Source organism: Haliotis rubra, unplaced genomic scaffold (assembly GCF_003918875.1).
Source record: "Haliotis rubra isolate DU_JTF1 unplaced genomic scaffold, ASM391887v1 Scf97, whole genome shotgun sequence".
In the NCBI taxonomy this organism is placed as follows: Eukaryota; Metazoa; Mollusca; class Gastropoda; order Lepetellida; family Haliotidae; genus Haliotis; species Haliotis rubra.
Window position 1 is genome coordinate 1,702,113 of NW_025767712.1, and position 20,770 is coordinate 1,722,882.

General features: G+C 43.5%; 2 long non-coding RNA genes across 2 annotated transcripts; both read left to right on the forward strand.

Moving 5' to 3' along the window:
* The first annotated feature begins 538 nt into the window (after window positions 1-538).
* LOC124265299 lies at window positions 539-8,717 on the forward strand. The gene is made up of 3 exons (XR_006895402.1): window positions 539-638; window positions 1,341-1,343; window positions 8,707-8,717. It is a non-coding gene; the product is annotated as an uncharacterized LOC124265299 (long non-coding RNA).
* Window positions 8,718-13,777: 5,060 nt separating this feature from the next.
* On the forward strand, window positions 13,778-20,690 carry LOC124265242. The gene is made up of 3 exons (XR_006895391.1): window positions 13,778-13,828; window positions 16,345-16,390; window positions 20,603-20,690. It is a non-coding gene; the product is annotated as an uncharacterized LOC124265242 (long non-coding RNA).
* The last annotated feature ends 80 nt before the right edge of the window (window positions 20,691-20,770 follow it).

Sequence of the window (20,770 nt, forward strand, 5' to 3'; positions counted from 1 at the left end):
CCCACATGGGTACAATGTGTGAAGCCTATTTCTGGTGTCCCCCGTCGTTATGACAGACAGACAGACAGACAGATAAAGTTTATTAAAGTGTCACGTGAACGATTACATGAAATAAAATACACAATAGACGCGGTAGAATATCGTTCACCCAGCCAATAAGGCTTATGAGACACAATACACCATTTAAAAACTATGTACATTTCGTAAGGTATAAGAAGTAGTTTAAATGGATAATAATTTTTACAGGAATAGGAGTCGTCTTCTAAACATGTTATTCACAGTGGTTGAAAAAATTAGCGGGTCTGACAACATTAAAATACTTAATAAATGTACATTGTTATCATAATTAAAATCTGCATTTATAAAATGATATCTAAGATCCAGGCAAAAATAACAATTCAAAAGAAAATGTATCTCGTCTTCCACACAATTACAGAACGGACAAATTCTCTCACACAGAGGGGTGGGGGGTTTGCTGTAACGACCTGTTTTATACGTAATTATAGATTACCGCAGCGTAGTTTAGTCAGGTTACTTCTCTTAGCTCTGTTGATGATTTGTAGGTATAGCTGAGGATGTCGATCTTTCTTGAATAATCTGTACGTTCGAAGCTTATTTCCATTTAATTTGTTCTTGTCGTTCCACATTTCTGTAAACCACATTTCCTCACTAGTTTCATTAAAATACCTTTCATTGTCATCTTAACAGAGTCGACAGATGTTAAAATGGAGTACAACTTCACTCTTTTTTCCCGAGATGCTGTGCTGTGTAAGCAAAGAATCCCCTTTCTTTATAGACCAGTGGAAAAGTATATTTGGTAATCTGTTGGTAATATTGCTGGAATATTGCTAAAAGCGGCGTAAAACCATACATTGTGGGGAATCGAACCCGGGTCTTCAGCGTGACGAGCGAACGTTTGAACCACAAGGCTACCCCCACCTCCTCAAACAGTGAGAAGTAATTACCTCACGGTATTCCATAGATAAATCCTGACGTCAAACTAGGGCACCTAGGGGGTAACTGCAGATAATGTTCAAATCAGAATTAGCAATGTGTTCAAGGGGTACTAGGATTTATTCAGTTCAGTGTGAGACCCTAATACACAAATCATGAATCATACTAAAATAGTATGACAGATCAATGTGAGACACTCACTCACAAATCATGAGTCATTCTAACATAATATTATCTATAGTGTGAGACGAACGCTCTAGACAGATCTGGAGAATGACGATGAGAACGAGTAAGTGCTCCAGCCATGATCTGCGGATTATGGACCAACCAATGGGCGGCCCTCTGCATAACGATTAGCGGGTTCTAAAGACGCAGAACAAAATCAGTTAGTTTAGTTTAAACATATTTTATTCACAAAGTGAAAAGGATCGGGGACAAGTTCTTCCAACTCATGAGAATATTTACAATACCTCGCAAGCAATTAAATCATTGAAAACAGAACCAGAGGAAGGTTGACAGTTCAGGGGAAATATTATAATGCAAAAGGTACAAAGAAAGAAAACTACTGGAATCGGTTTGATTGGTTCACATACAGATGTACATTTTTCATTAAAATTTCATTTTTATGCAATGTCGTTAAAAGAACGGATTTTGTAATATGACATTAGTGTGTTTCTCTGTTCTGACGTGGGAATTCTTCAATGAACACATTTTCAAGCCAGAAGCACGTCGAAACAAATTTCGCATCTTACGCTCTGTGAGTGAGTGCGTGCGTGCGTGAGTGAGTATGTTTTTACGCCGCTTTTAGCAATATTCCAGCAAAATCAAGGCGAGGGACACCAGAAATGAGCTTCACACATTGTACCCATGTGGGGAATCGGACCCGGGTCTTCAGCGTGACGAGCGAACACTTTAATCACTAGGCTACCCCACCGCCTCTAACAGTGAGAAGAATTACCTCACGGTATTCCCTAGATAAATCCAGATTAGCATGCCTTTTCACAGGACGACACACTAGGGCATCCGGAAGGTAACTGCAGATAATGCATAGGCGTAGGAACAGTTTAAAAGTTGGGGGGCAAGATTTTCGAAATTGATAACGGGGTGGGGTGGGGGTGGGGGTGGAGTGAGGAGATATATGAAAAGGACAGACGAGTTCACTTGCTTTGCAATTTCTCCACAAAGAGTGTCCCAGCCCTTGTCTGCAGCTTTAGAATACTTCACAAGAAGGTCTTTATAATAACTTATTCTCTTTATATTTGGTCTTAAATATATGAAAAATAAGAAATTGGAGTCACTTTATGATAATCATATTTTGGGTGCTGACAAATAGAACAATAGGGTACTGAAAAACAATAGTTTTATACTATAAATATATTATAATTACATTCAATAACAAGGCAGAAGTGAGCACAGCTCACATACCCCCGCTTATAGTCTGATCGCCTTCAATACCATTATTGAATACCAAAATAATATTTTAGGAAAACTTTCAATTTTGGCATCATGCAATTGAAAGCCAAAACCCACAATGGCACCATAAGGGTAAGTTCCATGCCAAATTTGAAGTTTGTAAGTGGTATAGTTTTTGAGTTATGCTCAGAGAAACCATTCCGGACGGACGGACGCACGGACACACGGACGGACGGGCTGAGCGCTATATACCAGCGACTACGTCGTAGCGGGGGTATAATAATGCAGCCATTCTTATTTCATACATGAATTCGGCTTTCGGATAAAACCAGCTCTCTCACTGCCAATGTATGAGTTTGAAATCGTGTCTAATTGTTATTGTTTAGATTTTCAATAAATAAATCAAACAACACCTATTATACTTAAAATATGGCGATTACTGTAAACTAAATGTTACTGTATAGACTACACTGTAATGTCAATGTATGTTGTCAACTTACCGCTGATTCGAATCCATGTTGGCTGTTAATAACAGCCTGACTGCCTCTACTTTCACTTTTGAGTGACATGAATTAAAAATTTTGGATTCTATCATTAGCGGAAATTTTTTTTTTGATCATGTTATTTTTTCAACGTTACCAGAGGCTTGAATTTGTGTTTAATTCTCTATTATGGTCCCTAAAAAAATTTCCAGCTTGTAAAAATATTTTTTTCTGGGGGGGCAGCTGACCCCCCTGCCCCCCAGTTCCTACGCCTATGTAATGTTCAAATCAGAATTAGCAATGTGTTCAAGGGTACTAGGATCTATTCAGTTCAATGTTAGACGCTAATACTTGCCTATCCCACCGCCACTCTGTAAAGAAGACGTCAATAACATTTAAATCAACAACAGAACACTCAGAACATTACAAGTGTTTGACGTTTATAACCAAAAAACATCTTCCTCATACCAAATTCGTCTTACAGCCATGCATTTTAAAGTGAAAAAGATTCTTACAATTTTCTAATCATTTTTATGGTTTTGTTAGGGGGAAAGCTTTGTATACGTGTGTATGTGCATCCGAATGAATGTAAACTGACTGAAATCTCAGCTGGTGTTCGTGTTGCCATGGAAACTCAACAATTGTCACACCTCCTAGAGAACTCTCCCCGTTGTTCTGACGGTAACGATGGCCCGGACAGGTGATCAAGTGAAAGAACAATAATATCCTGACGACATGAAGCATGTTTCCCTAGATCTTTGCCTCAGATAAGATTTCTGTATCCAAGGAAATATCTACTGGTAAACCTGGTTTGAAGCTCAGCTACTTTCAGTCATGTTACGTCTAATGGAATCTATCTCGACGTATGTACTTATGTGAAACATTAGCTATATGCTCTCTTTTTTCATTCAGCTGACTAACGCTCTTCAGCCATGCGTTCTTTTGTGACAAAAGGTTACATCTATGTGGATGATATTGAATCCAAAATTCTTAATATTGTTTCATCTATACTTCCAAGTTACATTTCAAGTATTTTCCAAGTTCAAACTTCCAAGTTTACATTTGATAGTCTGGCGTAGCACAAGGGCATCTACCCACAACCTTCCTCCGCAATACAGGATCTTATCCCCAGAGAGTGTCCGTCATGGGCTTGGTCTGCAGTCACACAGGTAAGAACAGAGCATAACATTTACACGTATATTTGTAGATTAACTCTGATAATTTATTCTCTCTTTTTTTCAAATATTCTTGTTCTGTGCTTACTTCTGTTCTACATTTGGATCCTGATGTACAACATGTGACTGACTACTAGGTACTGTGGATGATAAACTCGTTAATTTCAACAATTATTGATGAAGGGTACTGCCATAAGAAACTCATACGTCATATAGTACGTACACAAAGGCAAAGTATCTGGTCATGTGAACGTATTTGTTGTGGGATATTAATAACCAGGGCCAGGATTTTGGAAGCTCTCTTAGCGCTACGATAGTCATAAATGCCATCCATTAACATTAACTTACAACTATCTTAGCGCTAAGAGAGCTTCCAAAATCCTGGCCCAGGATCATTTTGGCCAATAATCATACGTACCAATAAGTATCCAGACTTGAGGTAATCTGAAGCGTTTCAAATGAAAATACATAAAAAGAAAAAGTGTACTATTGAGATCTAGATTTCGAATAGATTTAAGCATCTTAAAGGGAATGAAAGTAAGAATCATTAATACTTGTAAAATGATAAAGCAATAACCAGTTGAATTTATGTTCATCTACATAACCATTTCGAAAACATTTCCAGTCCTTTCAAAACACACTTAAAGAAAAAGAGCGATGTTTGAAACATGGATTTCCAAATGATTATAAAGAACATGGTCAGTTACCGTTGCCTTATATTTAACTTATAAAATATAAAGAAATAGACTATGGCCTGTTTTCGACAAGCATGATACATCTGAGTAAACTAGGTGATTATGTCATGATACATGAATATACCGTAATTATGTGCATGAACAGCTCCCTCCGTAATCATGTACATATTGAATTGACTTCGTAATCATGTACATAAACATCCCCCTTCGTAATCATGTACATAAACATCCCCCACATGTCATCGGTTGTCAGTTGCGCAGATCGATGCTCATGCTGTTGATCACTGGATTGTCTGGTCCAGACTAAATTATTTACAGACCGCCGCCATATAGCTGGAATATTGCAGAGTGCGGCGTAAAACTAAACTCACTCACTCGTCATCATGTACATAAACAACACCCTTCGTAACCATGTGCATAAACAGTTCCCTTTGTTATCATGTACATAAACAACACCCTTCGTAATCATACACATGAACAGCTACCTTCGTAATCATGTGCACGTTCATAAACATAACCCTTGGTAACCATGTACATAAACAACACCCTTCGTAATCGAATAAATAGTCACAGCAAGAACCTTTGCGAAATGCCATTTCAAATTATGTTTAATTGGGATTTATATTTTCTTTTGCAATTGTGTGCAGGTCCGCACCAGGTGGTACCTCTTCAAGTCCGGACTCCGACCCCAAGGACAATGCCATCCTGCGGCACCATAGTCTCGATTAAATCGCAAAGACCTGTAAGTGAACACCTCTCATACACGAAACTGGAAGCTTCCATGCTGATGTACCCACAATGAAAGATCATGTACTCTCGGTAATGCAAACGACATTGGAGATGAATTTAACTTTTTGTTTATTTGCCCTACCTTGGCAAATAAAATATATCAACAACTATTTCTGTAGAGACCCGAATATGCACAAAATGAACTAGCTTTTACACTCTAACAAACTAGGCACAATTAGGAAATTAGCAACATTTTGCAAAATGATATCGTCTCATTTTAGGCAACGCCCCAACAAAAGGTAACCAACAACGCATGAGTGTAACATTGTTCATTTAACTGGGTAAATAAATGTACAGACAGTTTATTCTTGCAACCAAGCGATATGTATATATAACCACTTTATGTTTCATACATGCATTAAAGTTGTACATTATGATGTAAGCTTGTACCTCTAATGCTGCAGAACGTGGTCGGAGAATAAATCAAGTTCAGTTCTGTAGATACACCAAGGAGTGAGAATTAACTAACACTGATCGCTGGGAGTACTCCGATCGCTGTCCTCTCATTACTCATACGTTTAAAACAACACAAGTTATGGTTGACTGCTCCAGTAATCTTAACGTCGATGAATAATTGGTAATGAACTGATCCAACACATAAAATGAAAAGTCAAACCATTATTTTATGCCTCATAGCATACATTCACACGAGGAAGGAGTAATGATATACGCTGAAACTTGGGGTTCCTCGTAATACAAAAGGTGACATCCATAAAATTACCATTGGTACCCAGTCTATCCCTAGTTTCGCCTAACCCATCCCAATCTTTGTCGGCTATAATAAACTGTAAGGTTCACACCTTTCACAGGATGCCTTACCTTGTTTTAATAGCAGAAGCCAGAAGCAGACTTGAATCTATTACAGTGTGCAATATGAGTAATGAGACGATAATTTCAAGGTGTATTTTAGGCTTGTCGTGCTCAGGTCTCATTGCCACCCTCAACGATAGGGTCATTCTCGTTTACCCAGCAGCTTTTGTTCTGGAGCTTCGGCAACAGCTCAGAGCTGAAGATCAGATGACTCTTTGGTGTTGACTGTAGCACAACCGTCCTTCTGAGCACACTTCCAGTGGACAGAAGTTGCTCTCCTTGTCTTGATACCAAATCTACTACCTAAATATCAAGTAAATCTATGTCAACCTGGATGTTTGCCAAGGTGGACCACAAATGCACATCATATACGTGTGTCGAGTTAACATAGTTCACTTAGAGTGATGTTATAACTAATCAAAATCGTTGAATGCTTATTGTTGTCATATCTCGAGTCTGTAGGTATGGGCACTAAATCCTTCAGCTGACCGCACCATATCTTACAGGGATGAACAGTATTTGCACAACAATCAATCCTAACTGTTAATCCCACTAAGCTGCTGGGTGAAAGAGAAGACCCCCAACGATACACACTATCAAGAAATAGCTGCGCAGTTGGGCAGCTTGGGATACTGACGTCACGTCGACTCCATCCCCAGTCTCCTACTCCTGTTCTATTGTGACGCAATACAACTTATTGTAAATGCACACATCAACGATGTATTCATTCCAATAATTAATTCCTCTGTTTTAGTCATTAGTTCCATATGAAATAAAGGTACATAGTCTGCGTCATAGAACACAGAACAGATGGTTGGAAACAACAACAAAACCGTTGTCCCATGACTAAAAAAATCGTTTCATTTGATAAGCATGCGTTTTGAAATGAGACGAAATATTTGCTTAAAATGTAATTATAACAGAACCATTTTCTATTCAGGGAGTACGTAAATCGGAGCAGATAACTAAGAAAATTCCAGTTAATCCTTGTCCCGCAGAAACGGTGAATATACACGTGGACGCCTGTCTGTTAAATCTGTCCAAGATTACCAAGGACGTGTGTTTGTACTCGGAACTTTACAGACCATTAGTGGCTGTCAACATTACTGTCATATCCACCGACAAGTTCAAGACAAACATTTTGTCCAATCCAACCATCAACTGGGGAGCGTTGACTGTCGTGAATCAAGGTATGGTTTCTTCATGAAGAGCAAACAGCAGTAGTTTACATCTTTCATTTTAAACAATATCTTTGATTACATGTGTACGGGGGAGTGAGTATGCTTTTACGCCGCATTTAGCAATATTCCAGCAATATTACGGCGGGGGACATCAGAAATGGGCTTCACACATTGTACCCATGTGGGGAATCAACCCGGGTCTTCAGCCTGAGGTGCGGACGCTTTAACCATTAGGCTACCCTACCGCCCCATCGAACATTCGAGAAAACAGACATATAACTGAAATACTGTTACAAGCGGGGTTTATTCATTCAGTGATAATAATAATAGTAACAATAGTCCATTTATCATGCGCATTTCTCCATGCACAATGCATGCTCGAAGCGCCCAAACAATCTGATTATTGGATAACCCAAGCTGCCTGTGAGGCGCTAGAAGCATAGTGGTTACATGGCTTTTCCCACCGGGTACCCATTATCTGCTGGGTGAACTGAGGCAATTGTGAACAAAACTCACTTGTCTAAGGTGAGACCTCATGCCTCATGTGCTTCATTGTGAAGATCTAGAAACTCTCAGGAGTCAAGCTGCCAAACACGGTTACCCATCCAAAGACTCTCCGCGCCCATCGTTGCTTAACTTCACCTGATTGCGACCTGAGCGCTATGCACAGGACCACATGCCACCACAGTCATTAAAGTATTCAACTACATCCGTCGATGCCTGGTACAGTTACGTGTGTTTACAGTGCCAAAGGAGTTGCCGTCAGTCATTTGTCCTGGGACAACGGTCATTCACGCTGTTCTGGAGCGATCATGTCCACTCCCAATCAGACATCACCCTTAGTGGGACAGTAGATGGAAAGAAGGTGAGTGATCACCAGTAGTAGCAGTAATACTAGTAGTAGTAGTAGTAGTAGTAGTAGTAGTATGGTAGTAGTAGTAGTAGTAGCAGCAGCAGCAGCAGTAATACTAGTACTTGTAGTAGCAGTATTATTAGTAATACTAGTAGTTGTAGTAGTAACAGTAATAGAAGCAGTACCAGCTAGCACTAGCACGCAGTATATCTGGTCTAGACAAGTCAGTGATTGACATCATGAGCATCGATTTCAGCAATGGCATCTGATGACATGCTTCAGCCAAGTCTCTTAGTCCAGCCACCCGATCCCATTAGTTGCAAACCGAAACATGAGTCTCATTAACCTATTCAGACAATGACCTACTTTTCAGCCGATCCGAATTTTCTCGTGTGAAAGTGAAAATAGACATCACAAACGACTATGGTTACACTGAATTCCAATTCCTTGTTTCATAAGAAAATGGTATTTACAAATGTATTTTAATTTCAAACTTAAATAACATCGTATTTCTATATTTTGTGGCGAGGTGTAGGCAGCATGACCTTAACTAAGACGTCACAGACTGCCCCAGTTTGATGAGGTCGTAAAATGATTCACAATGCATCTGACTCACTGCTTACACCTGTTATGTGTATTTTGCGCCTATTTAGTGTAGTTCTGAAACGCACAAAATGATTGACATAATATCAAGTCCGTACAAACTTTTCTAGCGGCAGAGCCTCGTTTTGAGATTTCCACGATTTCCAGGTTTCTGTTCTTCAGTGCACGCTGTACGACAGAGCACGCTGCACGACATGTTTGCAAGGATTATAAGGAGTGTAGTGTTGCAATATACAACTGCTTAGATGTATGAAATAATACTGATTAATATTTATGTATCTAGTTAAATGAATTGGTCTCAAATTTCTGGACTGGTTATTGTACTAAGTTGCGCATTATGACGGAACCCAGTCAACAGGAAACGAGACTGTTGTTTAATCAATGTTTTGACTTGTAAAGACAGATTATATGCGTGGTGATTATAACAGCGTTATTGTTGATATATTGAATAACAACGGCAGTAGTAGCGTCGACGTCTCATGTACTATTCGCTTTCTTCGCAGATGGATTACAGTGCAACTATCCAGGATAACGTCCAGAATGTGGTGGACCCAATCGTTATGGCTGACGTCCTGCAGCTATTACAGGTACACAATTATCTTCCCTTCACTAATCCGCTAGGTGCGCTGATCCGGACGATCCAACCTTAAACTGACAGCGCAGGTCGTACGTGTTACCATTACACTTAGACTAGAGACAGTTAACCAGTACAGCCTTCACATTCACCGGTAACGTTCACGCTGGTGCATGGACGGTATATCTTTTCCCTTTTACGATGATATATCAAGTGTTCCCTTTTACGATGATATATCAAGTGTTATGTCCTGAAATATTTATTCCATGATTCATATACTCTAACCTTCACATCACAGATGCAAAATACGGCTTAAGAACTGGTCATTCACTACAAGGGGCCGGGGGAATGTGAGGTCCAGATTCCTTTAGTGCACTCACTAATGTATTGATAATAATTGCCCTCCCATAATACTGTCGTATTTAGGATGTCTGTGCCATTGGCTTTTTTCCACCCTCACTGACAAGATATAATACAAGAGCAGTTTATATCATATCATATAATGTCCATTTTTCATGACCCACCACAAATATGTTTTCACACCCTCCTAGATGGATTCGACCCGTGAAGATCCGGGTTAGAATTGATCTTCAGTAACCTGCATGTGCTTGTCGTAAGAGGCGACTAACGGGATCGGGTGGTCAGGCTCGCTGACTTGATTGACACATGTCATCGTATCCCATTTGCGTAGATAGATGCTCATGCTGTTGATCAATGGATTGTCTGATCCAGACTCGATTATTTACAGACCGCCGCAATATAACTGGAATATTGTTAAATGCGGCGTAAAACTGAACTCACTCACTAACTCAATCCTAGATGGATTCAAGAATATGGGATGTGTGTGAAAAGGTGTCTAAAAGCTGTGTTTAATATAGCAATATCTCTTTCTTTGCAAAGTATATCAAAGTGTATACCTAATATCTGTTGAGCAAAAATGAAACTGCCTTCAAAACCGGATATTATGTAATAGCACAACCGGAGGGCTCTGCCCCAAGACGGTACAGAGTAACCTCAAGCAATATCAGTCCAATCCCTTCCGAAGTATCATGTAGGCATCGGGAAAGTGGAATGTGCCCCTTAACTGAGTCATTATGTTTGGCAATACGCGGCTTGGGGTTGTTGTTTTTCCATTTGTTTTGTTTCATGTTTTGTTGTTGTTTTTTTTAATACAATTATTGTATAAACAGACGAATGTTTATCACTCGGTTGATAGGCCAACGGGAAGTTGTCTTCACATGTTTATCACTTGGTTGATATGCCACTGGGAAACTGTCTTCAAATGTTTAACACTCGGTTGAAACTGTCTTCAGTGTCGCACAGGGTCTGGCTGAATGATGACACTCGAGCTCTCCGTCAGTTGACGCCTACTTGCAAATACAACAGCAATAGTGTAAATACGATGATCCTGACGCTAATCGTGTTCCCCCAGCTATTTCTTGACTAATAAGAGCTTGCCAATTGTCACAAGTCGGGGCGACCGACTTGCGTTGTTTTAGCATCTTATATTGGCACAAACTACTTTACAATTTATACCAATCGCCTCCGTCACCATTTACCTCAAAATATGTATGCTATATTTAACCGAAAGAGAATTTTTGATAATGATTCCAGATCAAAAGCAAAAACCTGTCCGAGAAACCAAGATGGCGGCCCCATATATACACCACTGGTGTTTTTTTTCGATATTTTTCTTTCAATAACTAAAAACAAAAACATTTTCAGGTAAGTGATTCAGGAAGAGACTGGTATACGCAATAACAATAGTTTATCAGTAGTAGACAAACCCTGATGCAGAAGTGCACAGAGACGCTAAAATGTCTTCTGGGACGATCCTAGGCAGCAGTATTGAAATACTGACGTTAAAAAGAAACGGGTGTATACGGTTCATCTGGTCCTTGTTACAGGAACAACTACAGGAGGAGGAAAGGATATGCAAGGGAAACAAAGGTAAATCTCACGTTGCCTGTAGACTGTAGAGTCCAAGGATGCCTTTAACAGTATTTCAGTGATATCAAGGCATGTTTGCATTAATTCTGAGGAGACCCCGATGAAGGTCAACCTTGCTTAAACTATGGTGTTAACAAATACAGTGGACTCCCTCTAAACCGACATTTTTCACCGGTCCCGAGCGATGTCTGTTTAGAGGCCTGGGGAGTACAGAAGTGCAGAATCTTGGCTCCAGGTGCAACACAACGGTCAATGGGGGATCCAGGGTTTTGAAAAAGGGAGGGTGCACACATGTCTCTAGGGCTCGCATTTGAGAAAACCAAGACTAATTCCTGTATCCATACCATCCACCAATCTCTTGGTTTTGGCGATCGCAAAGTACTCGTTCTTTGTTTTCATCAACAATTTACAGACCAATGAAATGTCGACATAAAAGAAAGTGAATGCGCAGAGGAGGTATTTTACCCAGAAACCAAAGCCACCGCCAATTTAAATGGACAGGGAAACATCCTTTCTATCTAAAACATTTATTTCTGCAGTGAGTATTTTTTCAGAACTAAATTTGTCACAAGTTCGATTATGAATAAAGTGGACTTGCCATCATATTGTTGATATAACCAACCCAACATCGGGGCTGGTTTGTAACTGGCATTCGGATTGGTACGTTAGGCCTAGTAGCGTAGCCAATCAATATGGCAAATGAATATCAAGGGCGGGTAATCTGGAGATGCAGGGGTTTGTATAGGGTTATAGAAATGCGAGCAATGGAGATCTAGAGGATGAAAATACCCAATCAGCAAGTAACTTGACTGAGGGTGAAGGGCCCGGAATTTGTTTCAGAATTCTGAAATTAGGTTGGGGATACATGTCGCCGTTCATTTTTTTGTCTTTACCATTGGTGCACAGAACAAGTTGGAAATCGCAACCAGAGCATCAACACTGATTACGACACCAACAACAACGTTAAAATGAGCAAACACACGCCCTCCACTTCACGACCCAACGCAACTATTATCAAAAGTAAGTACGGAATTGGAAAAAGTAGGTTTACGTCATACTGGAATGATCCTGCTTTATGAGGAATATAAAATGAATGATTCAAGGCTAGGCTAGGCAACCCAGTGATAAATTGTACGAGCGATAACATTCGCTGTTGATGTACAGTGATACACATTGCAGTATCTTCTCCTTATTGTAGCGCCATGAGCGGGTATAAGTACCGTATTTCCTCTATTAAACGCCGGGCCTCTACTAAGCGCCGGGTATAGACCTTTGCATTTTTTCGCAAATGTATTCTCCCTTGGTCTAGAAATAAATGTATTAAGGAATGGTCCCTTAAATCATAACATCGCATGTACTCATCCCCGCTTTTAAAAATACAGGGTATTTTAATAAGCGCCGGGTCTGGAGGTCCGTTGTAGAAAATAAGCGCCGGCAGCGCTTATTAGAGGAAATACGGTACCTAGATGTAGCGCTATACAAATACACACATTGTTATGATTACATATCCATGTCACGCACTGTGTGAGATCTTACACTGAAGCCATATACCGATGTGTCGAAAGTTGTTGATATGTACACTTTCTGAATTGTGCCTGTATATTGGCGTGCACCAGGTGAGCGTGAGTGAGTTTAGTTTTACACCGAACTCAGCAATATTCCAGCTATATGGTGGTGGTCTGTAAATATTCGGGTCTGGACCAGACAATCCATTGATCAACAGCATGAGCATCAATCTACGCAATTGGGAACCGATGACATGTGTCAACCAAGCAAGCGAGTCTGACCACCCGATCCCGTTAGTCGCCTCTTACGACAAGCATGGGTTACTGAAGGCTCATTCTAACCCGGACCTTCACGGGTGGCGTGCTACAGGAATGATCTACACATATCATATTGGAAATCGAACCCGGGCCTTAAGAGAAACGGTGCCCGTGAAGGTCCGGGTTAGAATATTTATGTTCAGTAACCCATGCTTGTCCAGACTCGATTATTTACAAACCGCCACCATACAGCTGGAATATTGCTGAGTGTGGCATAAAACTAAACTCACTCACTCACTAAGAGTAACGGGCGAACGCTTTAACCACTAGGCTTTGACTGGTTTTGTTGAAATCTGCAGGGGCACTTCAATGTGATCCGCTGGTTGTGTGACGAAAATCCCAATAGAGTCAGGGAGATTCTTCTGTACATTTTTCACGTATTTCATACCCACTTTTCTACATGTTGATGAAATATTACCTACTGACCCACAACCAATAGGAACACTGTCCAAGTTTGTATGTTCTTTCAGCAGTTGTTTCTAAAGAGGAGGAACGTCATGATACGAAAGTTGTTTATCCTACAACGGTAAGGTCCTTTAGTTTTCTTTGTAACGGTTACATTTCCAAAACTGCCAATGCATGAAGACAGTATAGAAAATGAATTATGCCCCCAAAATAAGACCAGAGGCTACACAGCTCTTAGTTGGAAAGTCTAAGAAGGTCTCTTTTTGTCCCACATTTTCAAATAAAATGTCGATGGAGTGAAAATTATGTAACTGCATAATTTAGTCACATACATTTACAATAGTGAAGAGTATAGGAAGAGCAAGATGTGAAACAGGCATGCCCTCTACATCCCAATCAGCCTACCCGTAGCAACATACACTGTCCTCACCTGCCTACCCGTAGCAACATACACTGTCCTCACCTGCCTACCCGTAGCAACATACACTGTCCTCCACCTGCCTACCCGTAGAAACATACACTGTCCTCTACATCCCCACCAGCCTACCCGTAGCAACATACGCTGTCCTGTACATCCCCACCAGCCTACCCTTAGCAACATACACTGTTCTCTACATCCCCACCTGCCTACCCGTAGCAACATACACTGTCCTCCACCTGCATACACATGGTAACATACACTGTCCTCCTCCTGCCTACCCGTAGGAACATACGCTCTTCTCCACCAGCATACCCGTAGCAACATACACTGTCCTCTATTTTGCCACCAGCCTACCCGTAGCAACATACACTGTCCTCCACCTGCCTACCTGTAGCAACATCCACTGTCCTCTACATCGCCACCAGCCTACCTGTAGCAACATCCACTGTCCTCTACATCGCCACCAGTCTACCCGTAGCAACATCCACTGTCCTCTACATCGCCACCAGCCTACCCGTAGCAGCATAAACTGTTCTCTACATCGCCACCAGTCTACCCGTAGCAACATACACTGTCCTCCACCTGCCTACCCGTGGCAACATACACTGTCCTCTACATCGCCACCAGCCTACTCGTAGCAACATACACTGTCCTCTACATCGCCACCAGCCTACCCGTAGCAACTTACACTGTCTTCCACCAGCCTACCCGTAGCAACATACGCTCTCCTCCACCAGCCTACCCGTAGCAACATACACTGTCCTCCACATCTCCACCAGCTTACCCGTAGCAACATGCACTGTCCTCCACCAGCCCACCCGTTGCAACATACGCTCTCCTCCACCAGTCCACCCGTAGCAACATACATTGTCCTCCACATCTCCACCAGCCTACCCGTGGCAACATACACTGTCCTCCACATCCCAACCAGCCTACCCGTAGCAACATGCACTGTCCTCCACCAGCCCACCCGTTGCAACATACGCTCTCCTCCACCAGTCCACCCGTAGCAACATACATTGTCCTCCACATCTCCACCAGCCTACCCGTGGCAACATACACTGTCCTCTACAACGCCACCAGCCTACCCGTAGCAACATACACTGTCCTCTACATCCCCACCAGCCCACCCGTAGCAACATACACTGTCCTCTACATCGCCACCAGCCTACCCGTAGCAACATACACTGTCCTCTACATCCCCACCAGCCTACCCGTAGCAACATACACTCTCCTCTACATCGCCACCAGCCCACCCGTAGCAACATACACTGTCCTCTACATCCCCACCAGCCTACCCGTAGCAACATACACTCTCCTCTACATCGCAACCAGCCTACCCATAGCAACATACACTCTCCTCTACATCGCCACCAGCCTACCCATAGCAACATACACTGTCCTCTACATCCCCACCAGCCTACCCGTAGCAACATACACTGTCCTCTACATCGCCACCAGCCTACCCATAGCAACATACACTCTCCTCTACATCGCCACCAGTCTACCCGTAGCAACATACACTGTCCTCTACATCGCCACCAGCCTACCCGTAGCAACATACACTCTCCTCTACATCGCCACCAGTCTACCCGTAGCAACATACACTGTCCTCTACATCGCCACCAGCCTACCCGTAGCAACATACACTGTCCTCTACATCGCCACCAGCCTACCCGTAGCAACATACACTCTCCTCTACATCGCCACCAGTCTACCCGTAGCAACATACACTGTCCTCCACATCGCCACCAGTCTACCCGTACCAACATACACTCTCCTCTACATCGCCACCAGCCTACCCGTAGCAACATACACTGTCCTCTACATCGCAACCAGTCTACCCGTAGCAACATACACTGTCCTCTACATCGACACCAGTCTACCCGTAGCAACATACACTGTCCTCTACATCGCCACCAGTCTACCCGTAGCAACATACACTGTCCTCTACATCGCCACCAGTCTACCCGTAGCACCATACACTCTCCTCTACATCGCCACCAGTCTACCTGTAGCAACATACACTCTCCTCTACATCTCCACCAGCCCACCATTAAATACTGTCCTTTATCTCCGCCAACCTATCCGAGGTATCTTATACTGAGCTCAACATCCACACATGAGTACCTGTGTTCATGACAGACAGGCATATAATTTATTCATGTGTTGTGTTCTGTGTGACTGACGACTAGGATCTTGTTTTGGTTGTGTAGAGAAGGAAGGACACACCAGCTGCGATGCTACACACTCTGAAACCGCGTATGTATGCCTGACTGTGATGTTCTGGTTGGATTGTTTAATGCCACACTCAGCAATATTCCAGCTATATAGCGGCCGTCTGTAAATAATTGAGTCTGGACCAGAAAATCCAGTGATCAACATCATGAGCACCGTTCTACGCAATTGGGATACGATGACATGTGTCAACCAAGTCAGTTGACGTTAATTGCCTCTTACGACAAGCATGGGTTGCTGAAGATCAATTCTAACCCAGATCTTCACGGGGTGACAGTGTTGTACACGATGTGGTCACTATAATTATGTGTTACTAGCAGCAACTGTTAAGCCTTTAAGAATACGTGTTTATGAATATTAGCTGATAATACGAGCGCTACCAGATCCCCCACCAGTTTCTCGAACTCTATTTGCTGTGCTTTTGCCCACTAGTAGAAGCCGGCAAATAGTCCATTTCGTCTACATCTACCCACCCCACCAATTTCGACCCTCGGCGGGCAAACTCCGTATCATTCTCGCCAACGACTGCTATCCGGGACCTAAGGACAGACACAACCGATGCACCGACTGCCTCGCCGCTCTATCGGAACTGCCTGCTCTCTTTGGACCCGACAACTCTACGTGCAAGTGCGGCGCCATCGAAGTCAAAAAGCGCTTCGGTATTGGGTCCACAAGGCTGTACGAGCTATGGTGAGAGCCTGCTGTAGAACCTCCGACGCCCAACACGACTGTATTGCCTGCTGAAGAACCTTCACCCGCTAGCAAACGTCTGCCGGCAGCGTATTGCCCGCTAGCGAGACGTCTACCAGCAGCGTATTGCCGACTGCAGAACCGTCAACTGCGCCCACCGTCCAGGAGTTCTATGACCGCATGGGGAGGCTCGAGGCTCGTGTGGAACAAAACGCGACGATGTTGTCGGCTCGTGCGGAGCAAACCACGAATTTGTTGGTGGACATCTTGTCTAGGCTAGACAAGGATGACGACGATGACGAACTCCTGGAGGAAATAGAAAGCGTCGAGGAGGAACAAGAAGAGACCCGTCTGGGTATTGAGAAGGTGCGGCAGATGGCAGAATCGGTTCAAAGGTTGACCTACCTTTCAATAGCTGCCTTGTTTCTCTGGAAGGTCGTCCGCAAGACCTGGAAGCACAGCAAACCAGTTTCCCCCTTCGTGCACCCCTTGCACACCCCAGCCAATGAGAAGGTAGAAACACCCAAGACCAAACGTGGGGATCCCTTCCATATGGAGTAGAGATGTGTGGAATGCAGCCTATACGAACCTAGCCCTGCGGTGCTTAGGCCACAGCACCCCGGCCCATGTTGGAGTAGGAGTAGTACTCTCCCTAGCCCTGTGGTGTCTGGAAGGACCCATAGAACCTATTCTCGCCCAAGGTCTGGAAGCAGCAACTCGACTTCTCTATCGTCTTTCTCTTTCGATATGGGTGAGCGGCAGATCTTACCGAGCCTGCACAGAAACGGTTCCCGCACCAACCGTAGGCGTTCTATTCCACCGGCGTCCCGAATTGTTTCTCGTATCTTGTAGCCGTAGACTGGAATTGTTTCCCCAGTCGGTGAATCAAGTAGCAGCAACAGCCGGTTCTTCCCTTGGTATCTCGCTACGGCAAACTTTTTGCACGTGTAGACTCCTTCTGGGACGTCCGCGGCTTTTCGGTGTTCGCTGCATGGAGGGGGTGCCACTTCCATATCCTTGGACCCACCATAGTTGAGCAATGGGGTATGCCAAGTATTGCCCCGTCCCTGTGGTACCTCTGCTTCCCCCCGATAGCTGCCGGAAGATACAAGACTCTTTCTCTTTGCACGGACAATGGTCCACCAATTTGCTGATGAGGAGTGCGTACCGTATGCTCCAGGAAGCGCAGGCACTGTCGTACAGGTTCTCTACATTCATGAAACAGCTGTCGACCATGATCTCTTCTGGAACCTCGAGTGGGAGTCGCTCCTGGGGTGTGTAGTCTATCGCTTTCTTTACCCAGGGAACGCATTTCTTGCTGGTGACGCAGTGGTCGATGGCGCCGCACCTGCACGTAGAGTTGTCGGGTCCAAAGAGAGCAGGCAGTTCCGATAGAGCGGCGAGGCAGTCGGTGCATCGGTTGTGTCTGTCCTTAGGTCCCGGATAGCAGTCTTTGGTGAGAATGATACGGAGTTTGCCCGCCGAGGGTCGAAATTGGTGGGGTGGGTAGATGTAGACGAAATGGACTATTTTGCCGGCTTCTACTAGTGGGCGAAAGCACAGCAAATAGGGTTCGAGAAACTGGTGGGGGATCTGGTAGCGCTCGTAGAAGGTGTGCCCTGATTGCTCCAGGAATTGTTTCTCTCGGTCCGAAAGCAATACGTGGGGACACTTCTCCAGCAGATCCTCGAAGACTTCGGCCATGTCGGGAGTTGTCGTCGTCTGTGGCTCGGGGTCGCGTCTATCGGGCTTGGGATATGTGGTACTTCCTCTTCACTTCCCGAAGGGACAAACGATCCGATCGGATCTCGGTATAGGCTTCGCGCGAGAGCTTGGTTCCTGGCATGTTTCTATATCCATGCACCCACATAGCTCTAATTGGGAGTGCACTGCATTGGAAGCCGCCGAAAGTGGTCTTGTCGAAGGTTTTGGGCAAACACTCATTTTTACTAGGCTGGTAGCAGAATTAGCCCGTATGGAAGCTTCTAAGCAAGGTGTACCTATACGTCTTTTTCTCCCCATTCCCTATACTACTGCAGTAGCAGTAGTCTGTCTCACAGTCCCTGAACCATATCATTTTCCCCACTGCTTAGCCCTCTCTGCAGTGCTAAAGCCCTAAATAAAGCAAGTCTAGATTTCCTCAGGTTCAGGTTCCTGAATCTCTGGTCTCACTTGGGCTCCTTTTCAATTTAAATGGGTTTATTTGCTACTATCACAATTATATGTATTCAGGGACTAACTGTTAGTCTACAGTAGCAGCAGCAGCAGTAGTAGCAGTAGCAGCAGCAGCAGTAGTAGCAGTAGCATTAGTAGCAGCAGCAGTAGTAGGAGTAATAAATGTCTCGCTTGCATCCTAAGTACACTGTCGTCAGGCTCCCCATTGTTCTCGGTGCCCTTGGTTGGGTACCTTTTGATCTCTTGGCGCAGATCAGGAGAGTGCCCGGGTTCTCCACTGGGAGCACAGCCCTTCTGACACTCTGGGTAATGCAGAAGGCTGCAGTGTTGGGGAGTGTACATATTCTCCGGAAAGTTCTTGGTGGGCTCGACTAGGCAGTGTTTCCTGGGAGATGTCCCATTCGCTGTCTGGGCTGCATGTAAAGGGGCAAAGGGCCCTGAGCTGATGATGAGCCTTACTAGCCTGACTGTGCCAGGATCACCCGAACCCTCTCTGCTGCTTTTTTCATCTTAATCTGTAAAACGTGATAATAATGAAATTAGTAGCACAATACCAGATCTTTTCACTGCGTCAGCGTGTGTGGACACCGCTCACTGTCCGGTGAGCCCCGAGTGGACTCTTAATAGACTTTCAGTCGGAGGAAGCATGGGTTCTTAAGTCAGTTGGATGAGAATTCTCTGACAAAATGAGGCCTCATTTATTCACTACCTCCATTTGGAAATTTCAGTTTTTAAGAAACCATTGCACGCAACACAAATATTAGCTCGTATGAGATGCATTGTTTATGCATAACGAGTATGAACAATATAAATATCATCAGTAACATTAGTAGCTGGTTGTAGTAAGGATCGTGGTATATACAAGTCGAAGACAGGAGGCTATCGTGCGGAGTAAAGGAAGTAGCCATAAGTGTGAGTGAGTTTTAGTTTTACGCCGCTTTTAGCAATATTGCAGAAATATCACGGCGGAGGACACCAGAAATAGGCTTCACTCATTGTACCCATGTGGGGAATCGAACCCGGGTCTTCGGCGTGACCTGCGGACGCTTTAACCACTAGGCCACCCCACCGCCCCTTGTCATAAGAAGCAATGGGCAGACGTTTATCTGTTACTATTGGCAGTACCACAAAAGAAGGCCAGTTTAAGAAGGGAACCACATCTTTTACTTGTCAGAAAAAATAATTTCCAACGAAATAACCATATTTTCTGTAAGGAAAAGACGAAGTCAACCAATTACTGGTTGATTCTCGGTGCATTGATGATTAATTTGTGGTGGCAATTCCAGTAATAATGACCGATAGTAACAAACACAAGCAAGCCTTTACATAAATTAAACACTATTTGTTAACTTCTGACCATATCTCACACAGGAAAAAAAATCATTTATGAGGAACCGCATCGAAGCATCTGCATTTCAAGAAGTAGATGAGGAAACGGAATCCGACACGTCATTGCAGCAGCGCATGTCGAGGTGTGTGAGTGTGAGTCGTTTCGGACGAATGTCACGCATGAGCAGACGACGCTGCAGTCGGTCGTCT